This window comes from Rhinoderma darwinii, chromosome 2 (genome assembly GCF_050947455.1).
Source record: "Rhinoderma darwinii isolate aRhiDar2 chromosome 2, aRhiDar2.hap1, whole genome shotgun sequence".
NCBI classification, from domain to species: domain Eukaryota; kingdom Metazoa; phylum Chordata; class Amphibia; order Anura; family Rhinodermatidae; genus Rhinoderma; species Rhinoderma darwinii.
In genome coordinates, this window is record NC_134688.1 from 236060454 (window position 1) to 236080523 (window position 20070).

Sequence of the window (20070 nt, forward strand, 5' to 3'; positions counted from 1 at the left end):
ATTAGGAATGGATATACTGTTTCTTCGGGGATTTAATAAACAATATTGCTAGAGAAAGAATGAGATGCCTAAACACGTCCTCTCCAAAAAGGAGAACTTATTTTGGTCACATATCAGAATGCAGAAACAATAACTTCTCTGCAGCTGTGTGAAGAATAGCCGGAGGGTAAATGGCACTGGGCTGTGGAAGACTGCATCAAACACAGTGTCATCTCTCATAAACACAACGTGGAGACAGCAGAAACATGATAAAAGTCTAAATACCTTCACTTTGTGTCAAACCTAATAACTGGGTTTTATTTAGCTGATGTACAAGTTATAATAAAAATAAACACGTTATAAAGAATATTTTGATGTAAAGATTTTACTTGAATTACCTGACATCCATTACATAATTACAGTTAATGAGTCTCTCTATTTAAAGATATTTTTGAGAAATAGCCGTACCATCTCAGTCAGGTCCCAGTACATCACAAGCGGTGTAACTTGAAGATCTTGGGCTTTAAAGGGGTTTCGCCACGAGGGATATTTATGACATATCCACAGCTTATGTCATAAATGTTAGATGCGGTTCCCACCTCTGGGACCCCACATACCTCTAGAACGGGACCCCTAAACCCCGTTCTAGTTTTTTGTGCTCACGCTGCCTCCCGACCACTCCCTGATTATATGGTTGGGAGTAATGGAAACAGCATAACTCGCTGAGCTACGCTGTTTCCGTAAATCCCATAGAAGTGAATGGCAGTTACGGAAGGAGCGTAGCATACGAGCGTCGTAGTTTCCATAACTACCATCCAGTTCTATGAGGCTTACGGAAACAGCGTAGCTCAGCGAGCTACGCTATTTTCTCCTTCATGGTCGGAAATCAGCCGGAACACAAAGAGGTATAACGGGGTTTAGGGGCCCTGTTCTAGAGATAGGTGCGGAGCCCAGAGGTGGGACCCTCATCTATCTGACATTTATGACATATCCTGTGAATATATCATAAATGTTCCTCGTGGGAAAACCCCTTTAATGCAAAATCTGTAACAGGGCCACCATCTATCATGTGTCATATAATACTGGTGTCTGTGGCAGAGGCGTCTTTGGGCCACCTCAGGCACTAAGGACTGGGTGCGCTGCTACCTCTGCGCCTCCTATAGCTATGCCCCTTGTACAGCATCCAGAAAGGCAATGGAAAAAAGTTTAAAGGGGAACTGACGTCACTTTTTTGCTAATGAAATAAACATATGGGAAGGTACAGGCAGTATAGCCATTGCAGCAGTTAACTGTATTCATTTTATAAATTGTTACATGGGGAGGTGGAAGACCTGAAATCTTTCCTGCTGCCAATGCTGTACATTACGATTACAGGAGTCCCAGGCAAGGAAGAGTCCCACTAATCACGTCATATGCATCTTTTTAGCCAATCACTTTGTAAGAAGCAGGAATGGTGCCCTATAAAGCTAAAGCGGTACCCCAAGCAATGCCCTATGTTTATTTCATAGGTCAAAAAGTGGTGACAGGCCTCTGTAATAAAGAGCGCCAGGTTAGCTGGAGACAGTTTATATGCTAAGAATGTGACTGTTGTCTTTTCATTCACATGATAATTCTCCTAAGATTATATTTAGACAATCACTGGTATGACGCAAAACACAAAACACTAAGCATTAGAAAACAGCTGTAGACGTTAAACCCTACCTTGACCTTAATAGGCTTTAACTTTGGCCAGATCCACGCATTCGAACTGGACCTGTCTAACTGGCTCTTAGTCTATTGACATTGATCCAAACAACTAGGCTCTTTGTTTTAGACTTTACCACAAGTATTTCCTCCTCAAAGGGAAACTCCACTTTGGAGCCACTTTAATGAAAATTCTGAAATGAAAATTAAACAGCAATCACCTGATATCATTTTACCAGGTTCCCGTCAGACATGGATGTTAATCAATGATACTTTTTCTATATGTTATTATTGGAAACACCAGTTCAAATAATGAAATTATATTACGTGACTGTTATTTGTAGGTGACTTTAAACGGTGGTATTGGGACTGCCAACTATGGGCCAGACTCAAGAGTCGGGTCAAGCATATCCCTATGCTTTAGATGACTACCGGTGTCCATTGAAATCAGCATTCGCCCGTTCATTTCAATGAGCATAGTGCAATGCTTTATTTATCCAGCAGAAGTGATAACAAGTGATCCAGCAGACATCTTTACGCAAGGGGGACCCACAGTCAGAAAAAGGGTTGTCCAGGCTCAATGGATAATATGACATACAAAACAGTTATCCAAAACCAATATTACAGCCAATTTTTTGATTAATATAATGACATTTTTTTTACGTGAAAGTCTTTGAGAAGGTTTTTCTCAGTGGAGGCTCTTTACGTGCCTACAGATTTGCCAGTTGAAAGCACTTGATGTTTCTGTACACAGAATCAAAGTGAATTAAACATGAAAGCAGATAGAAAGTATTGCTTAGCCAAGCATTAGCTGAAGTGTGGGAATGGAGAGTGGGATATGTCCAAAGTTTTACTCAAACCCTGAAGACTGTTATACAGTTTACAACGGCACATATCGCTGAGCCACCAAAGGGAAATCTGGATTTAATCGGTGGCCTGAAAATGAAAACAACACAGAGCAGAGCTGCTTTATAGCTACTAAGAGTATGTCAGTGAGAAACAAAGAAATGCAGTAATTGCCCCATAGTGGATAAAAGCGAGTTTATATTAATACAAAAAGATATAGTAATACAACAAATAATGTTGTATTTTAACCCTGGATGTACCACATGTTACACAATACTGGTAATGCTGTAAAACACAGATAACGTTATAATTACACTAAAGTAAAAAAAAAATAAAGAATTTAACAATATTACTAACAATACTCACCATGATATCCTTCCCGTCCTTGATAATATTGGGTGAGATTTACTTGGACTGGTGTTTCATACGTCAGTCTCAGAGTACACACCACTGGTGAAAGATGCAATAAATTTATTAAGAAGTACGAGCCTTTAAATAAATTTTTTGCTGTTTGTTCAACAGAAAGGGCATAGATTTCTGCTATAATTTATGCCATCTGCTGGCATAAATTATAGTAAATCTATCGAGCCTTAAACTATTGTTTAAGTGGTGGAGGCAGGGGAAAAAAACAGCTGCAAACTTTTGGCGCAAAGAAATTAGATTTTGCACAACTTGTGACTTTTCTATGTCAGAGAATTGGCGTAGATTGCTTAATAAATTTCCCTCATTATGTTTGGAATTTATTGTGTGGAAAAAAAAGTCTACTATACACTCTGGTTTTTCTGATAATGTGCTGGCAAACGCTCATCTAATTTGCATACTTTTTCCCAGGGAGCATTGCCCTAAAGACTCCCTCCCTTTTGCTGGATCTCCGCAAGGAGAACCAAAATCTTACATGTAACTGTACAGATCAGAGGCTTAGCTAAGCTTTCCTTCATCTGGGACAAGATTCAGCTAGCTGCCTTAGCCCTATATCTAAATACCTTGGCCGAAGCAGAATGAATATTGGCACATTCCCTAACATACGCCCCTGGTACAGCAATAATAATAAAACCTGAGTCTGAAATATGAATATATTTAATAAAATCCCTAAATACATTGTTTTAAACCTGTCTGGAGAATTTCCTGATGTAAGAAAGTCATTGCTTATGGTCTTTCATTCCCCATTTAATACGTACATAAACTACAAACCTTTGTGTTGATGCTGCTGGAAGTTAATTTTTTCACTTCACTGCACCTGACAGTTAATAGCAAAGCTGAGAGTTGTAACAGCAAACTAGCAAATCTCATCCTGGCGTGGTGCATGCATTATTTAGAGCAGCACATAGTACATTCTAAAACTACGTTGGTGATTTTCTTTGCAATAAATACCAATAAAAGCTTTTTTTGTAATTGCATTAATTTTATTTTTATGTTCTTTATTTAGGAGTCTTAAAAGACCTTAATTCCTTAGTAACTGTAACCAGGCAAATGCAGAAGAACAAACCGAGTCTCAAGCAGTGGTATGGAATTTACTCAATATTAAAAACTACTGAGTGACTGGATGTGCTCTTATTATTGGGTAAGGAAATCATGGCACAGAGATGCAACAAGTACTAAATTAAAAAACAAAGGGTATATAGCTGATGTTCTCTTTAGCTAGTTTTCCATATTCTCATCTTGAATGACATGTTTTATTTCACTGGAAATTTTAGATTTTGTGCTCTTTGATTTCAAGAATACCTTGATATTTACTATTGACAATGCCAATCAAAATATGGGTAAGTATTGGACAGAGTTGTGCAACGGTTTTGGTCTATGGGAATTGGCATATTATACCATGGTTGCACAATTAATATGTGGTTGGCAGCAGATGGTACAGATGGACCTTGCCCCATAACTATCAACTTTCTCTTCGATGTATACTTTAAAAAATTGTTACTATCTTCAGTAACCTAAGAGAGAAATCTCTAAAATTGCCACTCACTAATAAAGTGGAATGAAAATGGCTTTAGCAACTTGTTGGCAAATAAAACTTTGGTGAGCCTTGCTTTGCCTGGTCACAATTTCTGTTTCTAAAAATGACTGTACCTGCGGGTTACTTATTTTATGTTGTTTTCAGGACTGTTCAGACATTTCAGAGTTCGGGAAGTTTCCACTTCTGCAACATTAGTGCTATAATTACTGATGCTGAATAAACACAATCTATACAATTAAATTGTTTTATTAAAGGTTACTAAACCTAAATCACAAAAGCTATGTTTGCAGAGGGTCTCAGAATTGGAGATATGTAAAATAAAGTGGTCATTGTGGGGGGAAGACATTTGTCTGGGTTTCCTTTAGGTCATCCAATAAGAAGACTGCACTCTTCAGCCTGAATTTAGCTTTGGTGTCACTTTAAGTTTGCCACCATGCCACAACTCCCGTTCTACAACAAAAACAAAAAAGGTTTTATAATCACTTATGGGATTATTGAGAAGCTCTGATCTCTAGAAGTGCTTGATAGCTGACAAAGTGTGGTTTGATTGTTGGCCCGAATGTTGCATGAAGCAGTATTCTTGCACCAATTTGAGGCCAAAGTTCCACAAGAGATTTCTAGTATAGTGTTTCTCAAGGTTTCTAAGCCAAGTACCCACTACTTAAACAAATTACATCAAAGTATCCCTAAGGCTATGATTATACGCTGTGCTGCCTATTAAAGCACAGCGTAAGTACCCCCTGAAAACATGGCATGTGCCCCCTATGGTACATGTACCACAGGTTGAGAACCTAGGTTCTAGTGATTATACAGCTGTTATAGACTTGGCTTGCATGTTTCTATGTACTTAAGATTCCCCATGAATTTGGAATAGTCCACTACAAAAGATGATAAAAATAAGTTTCTATTGATCGTGACTATTTGCAGTAGCGTGGCTTCACCTTTACAAATTGCCACTGTACTAAAGTTTCACCTCTTTACAGACTCATGACAAGGCACCAATACCGTCTACAAGTATAAACACATTATTAATATCATCAATCCATCTCAGTTTTATTACTTTTCTCAAAATTAGCAAAATGACTAATTCTCGGTTTCACTTGTGATTTACTTTGTGATAACACTTGAACAAATTGTTACAATCTTTTCGCACCCTTTAGAGGAAGAGTAGCACATTAAAATGTGTCATGTTCTAAATAATCCTGTTTTAGCTGACGTATGCTATATGTTCTTCTTTATTCTTTGTCCAAAATCTCCACTTTATAATAGACTGCAAAAGGAATAGAATAAAATTGCTTGTGTAAATATATTTACTGCTCACCCACACCTGTGGCAATAGGAAATATACAGCAAAAATAGATATCCATACGTGACTCACAGGCAACTTTGCTGTAGATGACCACTTTTTTTTATTCCCAAATTAAAATGGAACAGTAAATAGCTGCTGCTGTTAAAAGCATTAACAACCCTGAGCATCTATTGATGGGATAAAAAGCAAGTCCTGAAAGCATCATTAGATGTAAGTAAGGCTTGTGCATAATGTACTATAGTTCAGACCTTGAAACTGTGGTGGCACTAACCATATAAATAGATATACGCTGCCTGGACATCAAGTTCATTCTCTGATTCTTGGAAACAAAGGTGGGAATATACAGAATAAAATTGTACAGCAAGAAGAATGTCAGTTATAAAGCAAAAACACCCAGGATGCAGATCTGGAGAAACAATCTGGAGAGGAATAAGATATACCTGGTTGGCTCCGGAATACCAAGTCACAGTGAATGCTGAAAAGAGTCTCCAGGCAAAACCATCTTTATTAAGATATGAGACTACTGGACCTTCCAATTTATCTGTTATCCTTATCAGATGGACTTCGCTATACGTGCTTTCTTACGAACATAAAGCAATATCAAACAGGGCTTTGTTTTTGTCTACAGCGCACAGGCACAACATACATCCCAGTGGCCACGTGCGGCCCACCGCCGGAGGGACAGTCACAAAGCGCAATGTGTTTGTCTTCATCTTTAAAAGTCAACTCCATTTTTGATCAACAATTTACAATATTTCAAAGTTGTAGAATGCTATATTCTGAGCAGTGGACAGACGCTAGTTCAGGTTATAGTCCCATAGAGTAATGAGACAAGGCTATATCGTGCCATTGTATTGCAGCCATTGTACATGTCATCAAAAACTGCATATGTGAACCCAACCTTCAACTGTTGAAGACCCAAGGCTTTCCAGCTTTAGGGACTGGTAGAGAAAGCTCTTGTCATTACTATGACATTACAACACCATGTATTATCTTTTCTGGTTACATAAAGAAAATACAGCATATCCTGTTCACATTGTTTCAGTTGTATCCTGCACATAAAATGGAAAAACTGAATTTAGCATTTTGAATAATGAGCTACGGTATTTACGAAGGGAAGCAGTGTCCCCATTTCCTTCATGTTTTGCTCCTTTCTTCTTGTCATTGGTAGCTCTTATTTCATCATGTTGTTAGAAAAAATATGAGGGTGTTTTGTTAATCACAGCTATGTATGTTCAGCGAAATATGATATATCAGCGGTGTATAAATTTACGCAGTACTCTGGATACATGCCTATATCCACAATGAAATATCTCATGTACAGAGATAAGGAACCTGATTATCTAGTACCCATGGATAACTTACAATTAGGAAACAGGTATGGTAAGGTCAAGAAAGGGGGAGAGTAATTGGGGTAAAACAGTTTATGGCCCTTTTACATGGAACGATTTTTCAAATTACCAAATCAAGATTGAGTCAGATCTGATGAATATGTCCATCCTAGCAATCCTTGCAGCCAGCAGACAGGGGTTTTCCTCCAGGCCGGAGGAGAAGAGTCATTGTTGCTAGAGCCATGCACTAGACAGAAATGCCTAAGAACAGCATTTACGTTTACAGATTGTACAGCCGATAACGATTCTTGCGACGGCACGATTGACGAAGATTAACGATGAACAATAGTATTATCTCTAATCTCTTCCTGAATTCACACTGGCTAATTATCATTGTGATGGCTTGGATACCAGTGAGTGTGACCATAATTGGCATGGGTAAGCGGGCATTTACCCACATCAGTTAAGAATTAGAGGTCCTTAAAGAGACTCTGTCACCACATTATAAGTGCCCTATCTCCTATATAAGGAGATCGGCGCTGTAATGTAGGTGACAGTAATGCTTTTTATTTAAAAAACCGAAATTTTTCACAACGTTAGGAGCGATTTTGGTTTATGCTAATGAGCTTTCTTAATGCACAAGTGGGCGTACTTTTACTTTCGACCAAGTGGGCGTTGTACAGAGGAGTGCATGACGCTGACCAATCGGCATCATGCACTCCTCTCCATTCATTTACACTGCACTAGCGATATAGATATATCGCTATGTGCAGCCTCATACACAAACCCTAACATTACTACAGTGTCCTGATAATGAATACACATGAAATCCAGCCTGGACGTCATGTGTACTCAGAATCCTGACACTTCTGACTCTTTTTGTGAGATTCCGGCAAGTGAAACCAAATCTCGCGAGATCACGGAGCTAAACGAGATTTGGTTTCACTTGCCGGAATCTCACAAAAAAAGAGTCAGAAGTGTCAGGATTCTGAGTACACATGACGTCCAGGCTGGATTTCATGTGTATTCATTATCAGGACACTAGTAATGTTAGGGCTTGTGTATGTAGCTGCACATAGTGATATATCTATATCGCTAGTGCAGTGTAAATGAATGGAGAGGAGTGCATGATGCCGATTGGTCAGCGTCATGCACTCCTCTGTACAACGCCCACTTGGTCGAAAGTAAAAGTACGCCCACTTGGGCATTAAGAAAGCTCATTAGCATAAACCAAAATCGCTCCTAACGTTGTGAAAAAGATCGTTTTTTTTAATAAAAAGCATTACTGTCACCTACATTACAGTGCTGATCTCCTTATATAGGAGATAGGGCACTTATAATGTGGTGACAGAGTCTCTTTAAAGATTTAACAATTGGCTACTGTACAAGGAATACAAAAATGTTGGACACGCAAACATAGGTAGGTACACAATGAACTTTTATACGAGCCATTCTCCATCATGTGTTTAGCCATAAACCTTCTTGTGAACCTATTCTGTTTCTGTCTTTTTATGAGATGCCTTGTTTTATGAGTTGCATAATAATATTTCCAGAACGTTTTCATTAATCTTGTACAACACATGGTCTACAGGCCCTTCAGGAAAGATGCAGAACAAGTCTAGAGCGTCATTTTCTGCACACATCTAGTGTTATATATCAGCAGTAAACTGGCTCATAATACCCCGCTTTTGAAGTCAGGTAAGAAGAGGTTACTCAGTGAATGAAAAGTAGAAATGTTCACTACCTTCTTTAAATGATAACAGTCATCCTATTCAGTATAGTAACAGGGGTTGGTCGATATTGTGCCATTCAATGCCATCTGTGTGATTTGTTGATACTGTTGTTAAATTATGCCAATAATTTAGTGGTAGTGAACAACTTAAATAATTACTGTTAATTTTTCCTTATTAATTTTTATGTTTATATAGCCTCATATAAAAAAAATTGTCTTAAAGGAATTGTAGATTTATTGCTCACAGCAATATGTCCCTTTCTGACCGCAGAATATACAGTCTGCATTGGAGACTGTGATGATCTTGTAGTTTAAGCCATTGGTTCTCAATCTGTGGCATGTGTACCCTAGGGGGTATATATCACAGATCTACAGGGTATGTATGGTGCCCCCAGATTATGCTTCAGTTATAGATTTCTTTTTCCCTCTTCTAAGTTTTCAGGCTGCTTCCATTATGAAGGTACTGTTGTATGGTGCCTCTGTTTTGGTGGCACAATTTCAGGCTTTCCCTTCTGTAGACTACCTCTATTTTGCCATCACTGTTGCAAGCTGATTCTGTTATGCGGGGCTTTGACTTGTACTGTAATGGGGGCATTGTGGCTGACTATTATGGAGGCACTGTAGCAGCTAAAAAAATTGTGAACGACATGCCACTTATTTAAAGAGGCTCTGTCACCAGATTTTGCAACCCCTATCTGCTATTGCAGCAGATAGGCGCTGCAATGTAGATTACAGTAACGTTTTTATTTTAAAAAAACAAGCATTTTTGGCCAAGTTATGACCATTTTTGTAGTTATGCAAATGAGGCTTGCAAAAGTCCAAGTGGGTGTGTTTAAAAGTAAAAGTCCAAGTGGGTGTGTATTATGTGCGTACATCGGGGCGTTTTTAATACTTTCACTAGCTGGGCGCTCTGAAGAGAAGTAACATCCTCTTCTCTTCAGAACGCCCAGCTTCTGACAGTGCAGATCTGTGACGTCACTCACAGGTCCTGCATCGTGACGGCCACATCGGCACCAGAGGCTACAGTTGATTCTGCAGCAGCATCAGCGTTTGCAGGTAAGATCGACTTACCTGCAAACGCTGATGCTGCTGCAGAATCAACTGTAGCCTCTGGTGCCGATGTGGCCGTCACGATGCAGGACCTGTGAGTGACGTCACAGGTCTGCACTGTCAGAAGCTGGGCGTTCTGAAGAGAAGAGGATGTTACTTCTCTTCAGAGCGCCCAGCTAGTAAAAGTATTAAAAACGCCCCGATGTACGCACCTAATACACGCCCACTTGGACTTTTACTTTTAAACACACCCACTTGGACTTTTGCAAGCCTCATTTGCATAACTACAAAAATGGTCATAACTTGGCCAAAAATGCTCGTTTTTTAAAAAGAAAAACGTTACTGTAATCTACATTGCAGCGCCTATCTGCTGCAATAGCAGATAGGGGTTGCAAAATCTGGTGACAGAGCCTCTTTAAGTCTCACTTTCCCATCACCAAAATTATTATATACACCCCCCCCCCCCCCACACTTCACACCCCTGCAGATTTGTCTAAAGGCAATTTTACACTGGCCAATTATCGAACAAACAAGTGTCCTCAGAACTCTCGTTCCTGATAATTGCCTTGTGTAAAATGCAAACGCTCATTCATCAGCTGATCGTATCGTTTTAAATACTGAAAATATTATCGTTGTCGGCAGCACAATTCCCTGTGTAAACAGGGAGATGTGCTGCCGACTTGATAATAATGAATGGGGGCGAGCGATCCGAGTAACAAGCGCTCATCCCTATACACAGCTCCTTGTGAAAGGAGCAAACGAGTGACAATCAACGATCCGTCTCATTGATCGGAGCTAGTTTACACAGCCCAGGTCAGCCTGTGTAAAAGTACCTAAGTTGTGTGAAATAAGAACACCCCCACCCCCATAATCTAGACTTCACACTGAATAAAGGCAATGGCATCAGTTGGAAGGTTATTCCTAGAGTGGACAATTATTACTTATCCACAGGATAATTGATAATTTTCGCAAAAACGGGGGTCCCCGAAAAACCTATTTCTCCTCCAGGCTTGACTGCAGTAAGGGGGACATTGAATGTAGCAGTGGTCGAGAATGCGCACCACCACAACGTCCAAGTCTATGGGAATAATGGAAAAAGCCAAGTACAGCATTTGGCTGTTTCCATCCTTCCCATATATATTGGATGAAGCGGCAGGAATGCAGTAAGAAGAAACGGGATGGTTGGGTTCCCAGCGGTGGGGTCCTCAGCGATCAAACAATCATCACCTATACTGTGGATAACTATATGCTTGAGGATGGCTCACACTGTGCTGAAACATTGCATGTGGAATTAAACAGAATCACCATTTATTTGGTAGTGCTGCCTCATTCTCTATTTGTTTGCTATATTGAAGGGTCATTGGACTGCGATCCAAGAGGTGTGCCCCCACCCAATTTGTCTGTCCAGCGCTGCTGATCTTTGTTTGTGTACTCTGGACAGCTGATAATTGTCCATTCTGCGAATACTCCTTTAATTTAATAAAGCAGCACAGAACTAATAGTTGCAGCACAGTGTAATATGGTGTAAATATGGTGATTTTCAAAATCATTACTGAATGAGGTCTTGGGGGGCTCTTGGTTGAAATGTTTACATTTTGTAATATTAATATTCTGTATTATATAACAATATTCTTCTTGTTACAGGAATTTCTATCATCATTTAGAAAAATGCCTATATGAACAAGTAACTGATGTCCTTCTTGGCCACACATCTAGGTGGCCAAATTGGATAAGACCTGTCACCCTGGTGAATTAACCCTAGTATTACTGGGTTCTTTTGAAGCACTGGAAAATTGACCACACACAGTATGACCTCCAGTATCGCAGTAGAGGTCACTGGAGGTTTATGATTCAACCTGTTTATTTTGAAGGGATTTTTGTCAGTAATTGGAATGATTTTCTAGTCAAACTAGCTGTTATATTAGTATCCTTTCATGAAGAGCCAACACGAAATAAAAACACGAGAAAAATTGTTCCACAGTAAGGGAATTTCTGCTCGGTAAACAAGCGGCGCTCGACAATACAGCATGTCAATCATCGTTCATTTGCTCCATTTAAACGGAGCAATGATTGAACTGTAGGGGGACAAATAATCGCTAATGTGATCATTCATCCCCATTTGCATCATATCAGCAGCACATCCCCTGTTTACACGAGATGTGCTGCTGAGAAGCGACCATTTTTTGGGTCACATAAAAGATCAGATCAGCTGACAAATGAGCATTTGGTCATTTGTCGGCAGTTTGCTGCTCTGTTCACACAGGGCAATGATTGGGAACCAGTGTTTGTATGCGTGCTCATTCGCCCTATCATTGGCCTGTGTAAAAGGGTCTTACGAAAGTGTGTATGCTACGAATCAAAGATGGTATCAGTAATTTTGTCAATTTAAATTGCATCATGAACAGTTATATTCCGCATACAGAATCGAAGCTAGCATGTGATGACATAATACAGGGATTTTTATGTGTTGTTGTACGGTTCTCACAAAAAGTACCATCATTGTGCTATAATGACCATTATTCAAGACAACAAAAGACTCTACTTGCTCTATTCATGTGTAAAGCTCCACCTCTTCTTTGTGAAGCCAATGTAGCAAAAGGCTTGCAATCCAATCCAATGTAACTGTTCAGCATGAGCATCATAGGGAATTGCTTGTGACAATGGAATCTGGGTCACGTTAAACTTGGGTGACACAATAAACAGTCCCTCAGGTTATAAGAAAGTAGTCTTCAGTTATAACCAAATAGCAATCTGCTAATACAGAGATTAATATGACCAGTTTGGCGCTAAGACGATAACAGCTTGAATTCTTTGTTTTGAGTTTTTGAGTATTTTACACTAAAATTATATAACCCATAATGCATACAATGGATTAACTGCTACTATGCTTGAATGAACACAAATCTATGTAAGCTCAACAACCAATCATAAAATGACGTTCCTTCATCTAGCCAGTAGTAGGTCAGACATTATCTTGACAATGTAGATTGAAACAAATTATGTTAATTGTCTTGTAATTAATTAAGATTTTTATATCGTTTCCATTCTTAGTATAGACGTTGCATTGTAATTTCCAACACAATAACCAATCACTAAGAAGCCTGAATAGAATGTCAGCATGGTTGCCAAATTTGTTTTGGTCATCTGTGGTGAACTGTCAAGTGGATTATTTTTTCTTTATATCTAATCTAATAATAATCTTTACCATTTTTATAGCTTTATATTCGCTGCTGTAATTTCTCTCCCACCACAACAAAAATATCACCAGCCTTCTAGGTTCCTTTAGAACGAATGCCCTACTTGTTAGCCTGAAGGTAGGTCAAGGTACTTATATCATAGTATTTCTCCTTACAGGACTGAATTTCCATTCATTTTAATCATTAGTCCAAAAACATGTCTAGATTTATTGATTTCCAATGAAATTGGCGTGAATACATGCTTGAGATAGGAAAGTTAGAGAGTCTGCTCCACTATGGACATGGATTGTGTATCATAAGTAGATTTTACAGTAGGTCAATCTTGAAAGAATACTATTCAGAGACAAATATTCCAGATCAGGGACTATCCCTAAAATTATGGACATCTACTATCTCTACAGATATGGACATCTGGCAGCTATACGGACATAAGTATATTTCTCTGTCTGCCAGGCTAGTGAAAACATAACTTTCACATTCTGTTAGGCAAGCTGTCAGAATTCAGCCGTCTTTCGAAACGATATTTGTCTGAGCTTAGTTGCCTATAAAATATTGTGTCAGCATATACACAGAACTTGGCAAGAAATGTTCATCAGAAAAGTGATGCCACTATAAGTATAAACATACAAACAATATTTTTTATTTAAAGAACGCTGCCTAAAATCAGCGAGTTCTGATAAAGGGGTTGACATACCTCATGTGAATCTTTGCCACGGGTAGAGGAAAACCTAACAACACTAAAGGAATTGAAAACTGATGTGATCTTTGTGCATCTTTACATAGTGATATTTCTCCATAGTGACTTGTAATATCCTAATAATGTAACAGATTTATTATTGTTTTATATATAATACATTATTTACACTTGTTATAATAGAAGAAGTACAATATATAGTAGAACTTTCCTATATTATCTGATTGGAACTAAGATGTGCTGACTTTTGCTTAGGTCGTCTAGTCACGTGAATAATACATCATTAAATAAGAAGATAAACTCAACGTGTATTACCTTGCCTAAGTTTGGTTCTGTTCTGTTAGCTTTTGTTGATAATAACTGTTTTCATACCTCGGTGTGATCTACTGTAGCTATGAATTGCCATTCTCTGTCAAATATGATGGAACATTATGGATAATTAACAGACAACGAAGAAGAAACTCTGACAACTGAGATGCGTAAAGCTAAAACATAGCATATATGACATAAAATATAACAGTGCACCAGAACAGTGCTCTAATTTGTATAGAATTATAAGAATGTGCTCCTCATGAGCAGAAGAACAGACAATGAAGAAACTAACTCGTAAGAATAGGAATGTTTCACCAACATTGAGATCCTTGCTGTCAAATTGGAAACTGGTATGTTTAAGCTAATGCTTTTGTCCATGCTTTAGTAGAATTCTTGTTAGTTATATAGTTATATATTGTATGGCATAATTCACACTGGCATTGGAGGGGTTAGTTTCTCCCTTTAATTCTTTTAACGAAAAATAGTAATACATTCAATGTGAAGAGGAAAAAGCCATTGCAAAGTTTTGATGAGCAATCCCATAGCCCCTCTGCTTGTTCCATTCACAAAATGTAGTCTGCAATGGCACCTGTATTCCGCTAATGACACAAACATGGCAGCCTTAAAGGGTAACTAAACGTTCAATAGAGTTGTATCTGCAGGGAATTCAAATTCTTTAAAGGATAACTAAACGTTCAACAAACTTCCGACATGTCATAGTGACATGTCAGAAGTTTTGATTTGTAGGGGTCCGAGCACTAAGACCCCCACCAATCTCTAAAACGAAGATACAACTCTATTGCCCTCTGCTAGAGGGAGCACTTGAGGTAATATCAGGTGTGTCATGGTGCCAGGTTGTGACAGGGCGATGCAGTGGCACCATTTCTTCTGGCAGGTATAGCGCAACAGGAGGCTTTTAAAAGATATCCTCTAAACCTTGGACAGTTGAATACAATACTGTAGGATCGGAACAAGATTGCTTCAACGGTGTGCGCGCAACATCCTGAGACTGACTGTCGTAAGGACCAAGAGTGTTGCGGGCGGCGCCTGGAGCACAAGAGCACTGAAAAGTGAGGAGCGGTGAGGTCTGATTCATTTTGGGGTCTGATTTGAAGTCTGATTTATTTTGGGGTCTGGGGTCTGAATTAATTTAGAAGTCTAGTCTGGGGTCTGAATTAATTTAGGGGTCTGGTTTGGGGTCTAGATTAATTTAGGGGTCTAAACTGGAATCTGATTAATTTAGGGTCTGGTCTGGGGTCTAATTAATTTTGGTGTCTGGTTTGTGGTCTGATTGGGTTTGGGGTCTGCTCTAAGGTCTGAATTCTAGTTATGCCCTGCTTACATCTGTACCTGTGTCCTTCAGGGACTATTATTTTGTTAGAATAGTATTTGGAGGCACTGGGCAGCATTCTACGGGCTGTAATGGGGGCACATGGGGCAGTGTTAACAGATGAGGGTTTGTGTTGATATAGAAGCTGAGGATGAAGCAGAGAAAGTAAACAACTCCATTCAGATTAAATGTCACCTGTGAGTCACTGGATTAGTGTACTGTAATCACTTACATGGTCTGCAGAGTGCCTGCGTAGACCTGGTATTTACCACTATATAGTCACTGTATGGTGGTAACATTGGTCTTTGTATAGCGTTTTTTATTCAGTAACAGTATGATGTCAGTATTTATTCACTATTTGATGGTAATATGTGGTCATGATGTGGCGGAATTATTTGGCCCTTGTATAGTAGTATTTCATAGTAGCAGTATTACTGTGTTATTTAGAGGTATATTATCATACATAGATTAGTTTTTATGACAGGGAAATATTCTATGCATACAGTGTCGAGACCCCCACAGCATTTTTTTTTTGGGGGGGGGAGGACATATATCTTGAAAATTGTGCCTCTGAACTTTTAGGACCCTAGCAATTCACCTAGAACACACAATTTATATTTAATCAGTATTACTGATAAGTTATTTTCTTGACCTTATTTAGTCGACGATTATTGATTAGTCATATTGAAACAGAGTACTTGCTGAGTCCTAGGGTGTCCTCAATTTCCGCATTTTTTTTTGTACACAGTCATTTGCATAACCGCACCATTTTTTATTGACCACATTCCGCAAACCGGGGAGTTCTGCAGTTTACTAGCTCTTCAGTTATATTAGACATTGTACTTTTTTTTTAGGGTGACATCCCTGGGTAATAGATATATATTAGAGAACTGTGGCCATTCCAATATAAGGATTAAAGAGGCTTTAAGGTGGAGCTTAACTTTAACATACAGTGCCCTGATAATCCTGACAGGCAGACATTGCTAAAATGTATGGTTAATCTGTTTACAATATACTCCGAGCCAGCTGGATTTCTATGATAACTAGGCCTTGTATTTTAGGTTGCATGTGATTAGTTAATACACTGTTAGCTCCACTGGGACATGGACTGAATTTAATAATATGTATATGCTATATCAGAAATTATAGTAGAATACAGGTATATAAATTACCCAACGCAGTGTAAAAAATATTCTGTATTAACAAAACATTGCATTTGACTTTGTACTTAGGAGAATTATTTCATCATGATAACACACTTTGCTAAGCATCAGTGTACGTGAGATCTGCTTAAAGCTTGGTCCTCAGCCTCCTACTATACAATTTATAATGATCCACATAATAATCCCCTATAATTGCGGTGCCTGCTGTGCCTTATTGCTTAATTATAGGACGTCCTCTCTGAAGACTTGTGTTTATGTAATAAAAGACTTTTTAAATAAAAATTCTAACTGCACATTTAAAGCTGTCATACTGCTAAGGCTGGGTTCACACACCCTATTTACGGACGTAATTCGGGCGTTTTAACCTCGAATTACGTCTGAAACTACGGCTCCAATGCGCCGGCAAACATCTGCCCATTCATTTGAATGGGCTTTATGATGTTCTGTGCCGACGGTCATTCTTTTTTACGCGCCGCTGTCAAAGAAGACGCCCGCGTCAAACAAGTGCCTGTCACTTCTTGGGACGTAATTGGAGCCGTTTTCCATTGACTCCATAGAAAAACAGCTCCAATTACGTCTGTAATGGACGCTGCGAAGAACGGCGGAAACATGCCATTACGTCTGAAATTCAGCTCCGTAATTTCAGGCGTATCGGATGTGTACGTGTGAACATACCCTTAGGCTCACATCTGCGTCGGGCTTCCGGTCATGGGCTCCGTCAGGGGAACCCATGAACGGAAACCATAGCTTCCGTTTGCATTACCATTGATTTCAATGGTAACGCTTCAGTTGCAAATGTTTTTCATTTGTCTTCGTGAAGAAGCAGTGGGTCTGCTTATTAAAAAGTTTAGAACAACTTTGAATTGAATTTTTCTATCATCCTCGTGGCCATATTTTGTTATATGGAATATTACAGGTGCATATAATAAAATATTTTTAGTCTTTATTACAATGTATATTTTACATTTGTGTGCATGACATGATCTTAGCATGACTGTAAAAAAACACGCACAAACACTGGGATTTGTAGCACAATAAGGCCATGTTCAGACGTGGCAGAATTTTTCCTCGGCAAATTTTTTCGCTGCAAAATTCAACAGCAATTCTGCCACGTCTGAATGTGCCCTTATACTAGTGTTAGTAAATATAAACTCTCTAAGGGTATGTTCACATGCTAAAGTAAAAACGGATGTAAAATACAGAGCTGTTTTCAGGGGAAAACAGCCTCTGATTTTCAGCCATTTTTGAAGCATTTAATAATGGCTGAAGAAGTGACATGCACTTCTTTTTACGAGGCTTTTTGTTAGGTGCCGTTTTTTCAAACGGCCGGGTAAAAAAACGCCCCACATGAATGAAACGCCGTTTTTCCCATTGAAATCAATGGGCAGATGTTTTGAGGCGTTCAGCTTCCGTTTTTTCAGGCGTCTTTCGAGGCATTTACTTCCCGAAAAACGGCTGAAAACACTGCGTGTGAACATACCCTAAATATAATACACTCCTTAAGTACACAATGATGTCAGGTCATTATTTGACTCACCCTTTTGTTATGAATGTGACTGAATATTTGTGCCTTAAAGAAAATAAAAGTTGGCAAGCAGTTTAATTTGTGTATAGGGATGATTTGTGTGTACGCACATACCCAGGGCCACCACCCAGTGTGTGACAATGGAAGATGATTATACTCCATTATGAAAGGATATATTGCAAAATCCACAAACTGGTATATATATCTATAGATAGATAGATAGATAGATAGATAGATAGATAGATAGATAGATAGATAGATAGATAGATAGATAGATAGATAGATAGATAGATAGATAGATAGATAGATAGATAGATAGATAGATAGATAGATAGATAGATAGATAGATAGATAGATAGATAGATAGATAGATACACCTGTTTGTGGATTTTGCAATATATCCTTTCATAATGGAGTATAATCATTTGAATAGATAGATGACAGATAGATGATAGATAGATAGATAGATAGATAGATAGATAGATAGATAGATAGATAGATAGATAGATAGATAGATAGATAGATAGATAGATAGATAGATAGATGATAGATAGATAGATAGATAGATATGCGCTGAATAGTATTTCCACATATACACTACCGTTCAAAAGTTTGGGGTCACCCAGACAATTTTGTGTTTTCCATGAAAACTCACACTTATATTTATCAAATGAGTTGCAAAATGACTAGAAAATATAGTCAAGACATTGACAAGGTTAGAAATAATGATTTTTATTTCAAATAATAATTTTCTCCTTCAAACTTTGCTTTCGTCAAAGAATGCTCCATTTGCAGCAATTACAGCATTGCAGACCTTTGGCATTCTAGCCGTTAATTTGCTGAGGTAATCGGGAGAAATTTCACCCCATGCTTCCAGAAGCCCCTCCCACAAGTTGGATTGGCTTGATGGGCACTTCTTGCGTACCATACGGTCAAGCTGCTCCCACAACAGCTCTATGGGGTTGAGATCTGGTGACTGCGCAGGCCACTCCATTACAGATAGAATACCAGCTGCCTGCTTCTTCCCTAAATAGTTCTTGCATAATTTGGAGGTGTGCTTTGGGTCATTGTCCTGTTGTAGGATGAAATTGGCTCCAATCAAGCGCTGTCCATAGGTATGGCATGGTGTTGCAAAATGGAGTGATAGCCTTCCTTATTCAAAATCCCTTTTACCTTGTACAAATCTCCCACTTTACCAGCACCAAAGCAACCCCAGACCATCACATTACCTCCACCATGCTTGACAGATGGCGTCAGGCACTCTTCCAGCATCTTTTCAGTTGTTCTGCATCTCACAAATGTTCTTCTGTGTGATCCAAACACCTCAAACTTCGATTCGTCTGTCCATAACACTTTTTTCCAATCTTCCTCTGTCCAATGTCTGTGTGCTTTTGCCCATATTAATCTTTTCCTTTTATTAGCCAGTCTCAGATATGGCTTTTTCTTTGCCACTCAGCCCTGAAGGCCAGCATCCCGGAGTCGCCTCTTCACTGTAGGCGTTGACACTGGCGTTTTGCGGGTACTATTTAATGAAGCTGCCAGTTGAGGACCTGTGAGGCGTCTATTTCTCAAACTAGAGACTCTAATGTACTTGTCTTGTTGCTCAGTTGTGCAGCGGGGCCTCCCACTTCTCTTTCTACACTGGTTAGAGCCTGTTTGTGCTGACCTCTGAAGGGAGTAGTACACACCGTTGTAGGAAATCTTCAGTTTCTTGGCAATTTCTCGCATGGAATAGCCTTCATTTCTAAGAACAAGAATAGACTGTCGAGTTTCACATGAAAGCTCTCTTTTTTTTCTAGCCATTTTGAGAGTTTAATCGAACCCACAAATGTAATGCTCCAGATTCTCAACTAGTTCACAGAAAGGTCAGTTTTATAGCTCCTCTAAACAGCAAAACTGTTTACAGCGGTGCTAACATAATTGCACAAGGGCTTTCAAGTGTTTTCTAATCATCCATTAGCC

At 38.9% G+C, this 20070-nt stretch overlaps 1 protein-coding gene and 1 long non-coding RNA gene across 5 annotated transcripts in view; one reads left to right on the plus strand and one right to left on the minus strand.

The window, feature by feature from the left end:
* The window catches only part of LOC142741005 (uncharacterized), a 33283-nt gene extending 21546 nt beyond the window's left edge, over positions 1-11737 (plus strand). Inside the window, exons 2-4 of the long non-coding RNA XR_012880964.1 lie at positions 3935-4069; positions 8697-8803; positions 11532-11737. This is a non-coding gene — a long non-coding RNA (uncharacterized LOC142741005). The remainder of the gene's footprint in view (positions 1-3934; positions 4070-8696; positions 8804-11531) is intronic.
* The window catches only part of NHS (NHS actin remodeling regulator), a 199935-nt gene that overhangs the window by 154151 nt on the left and 25714 nt on the right, over positions 1-20070 (minus strand). The gene's annotated exons all lie outside the window — the stretch shown is intronic.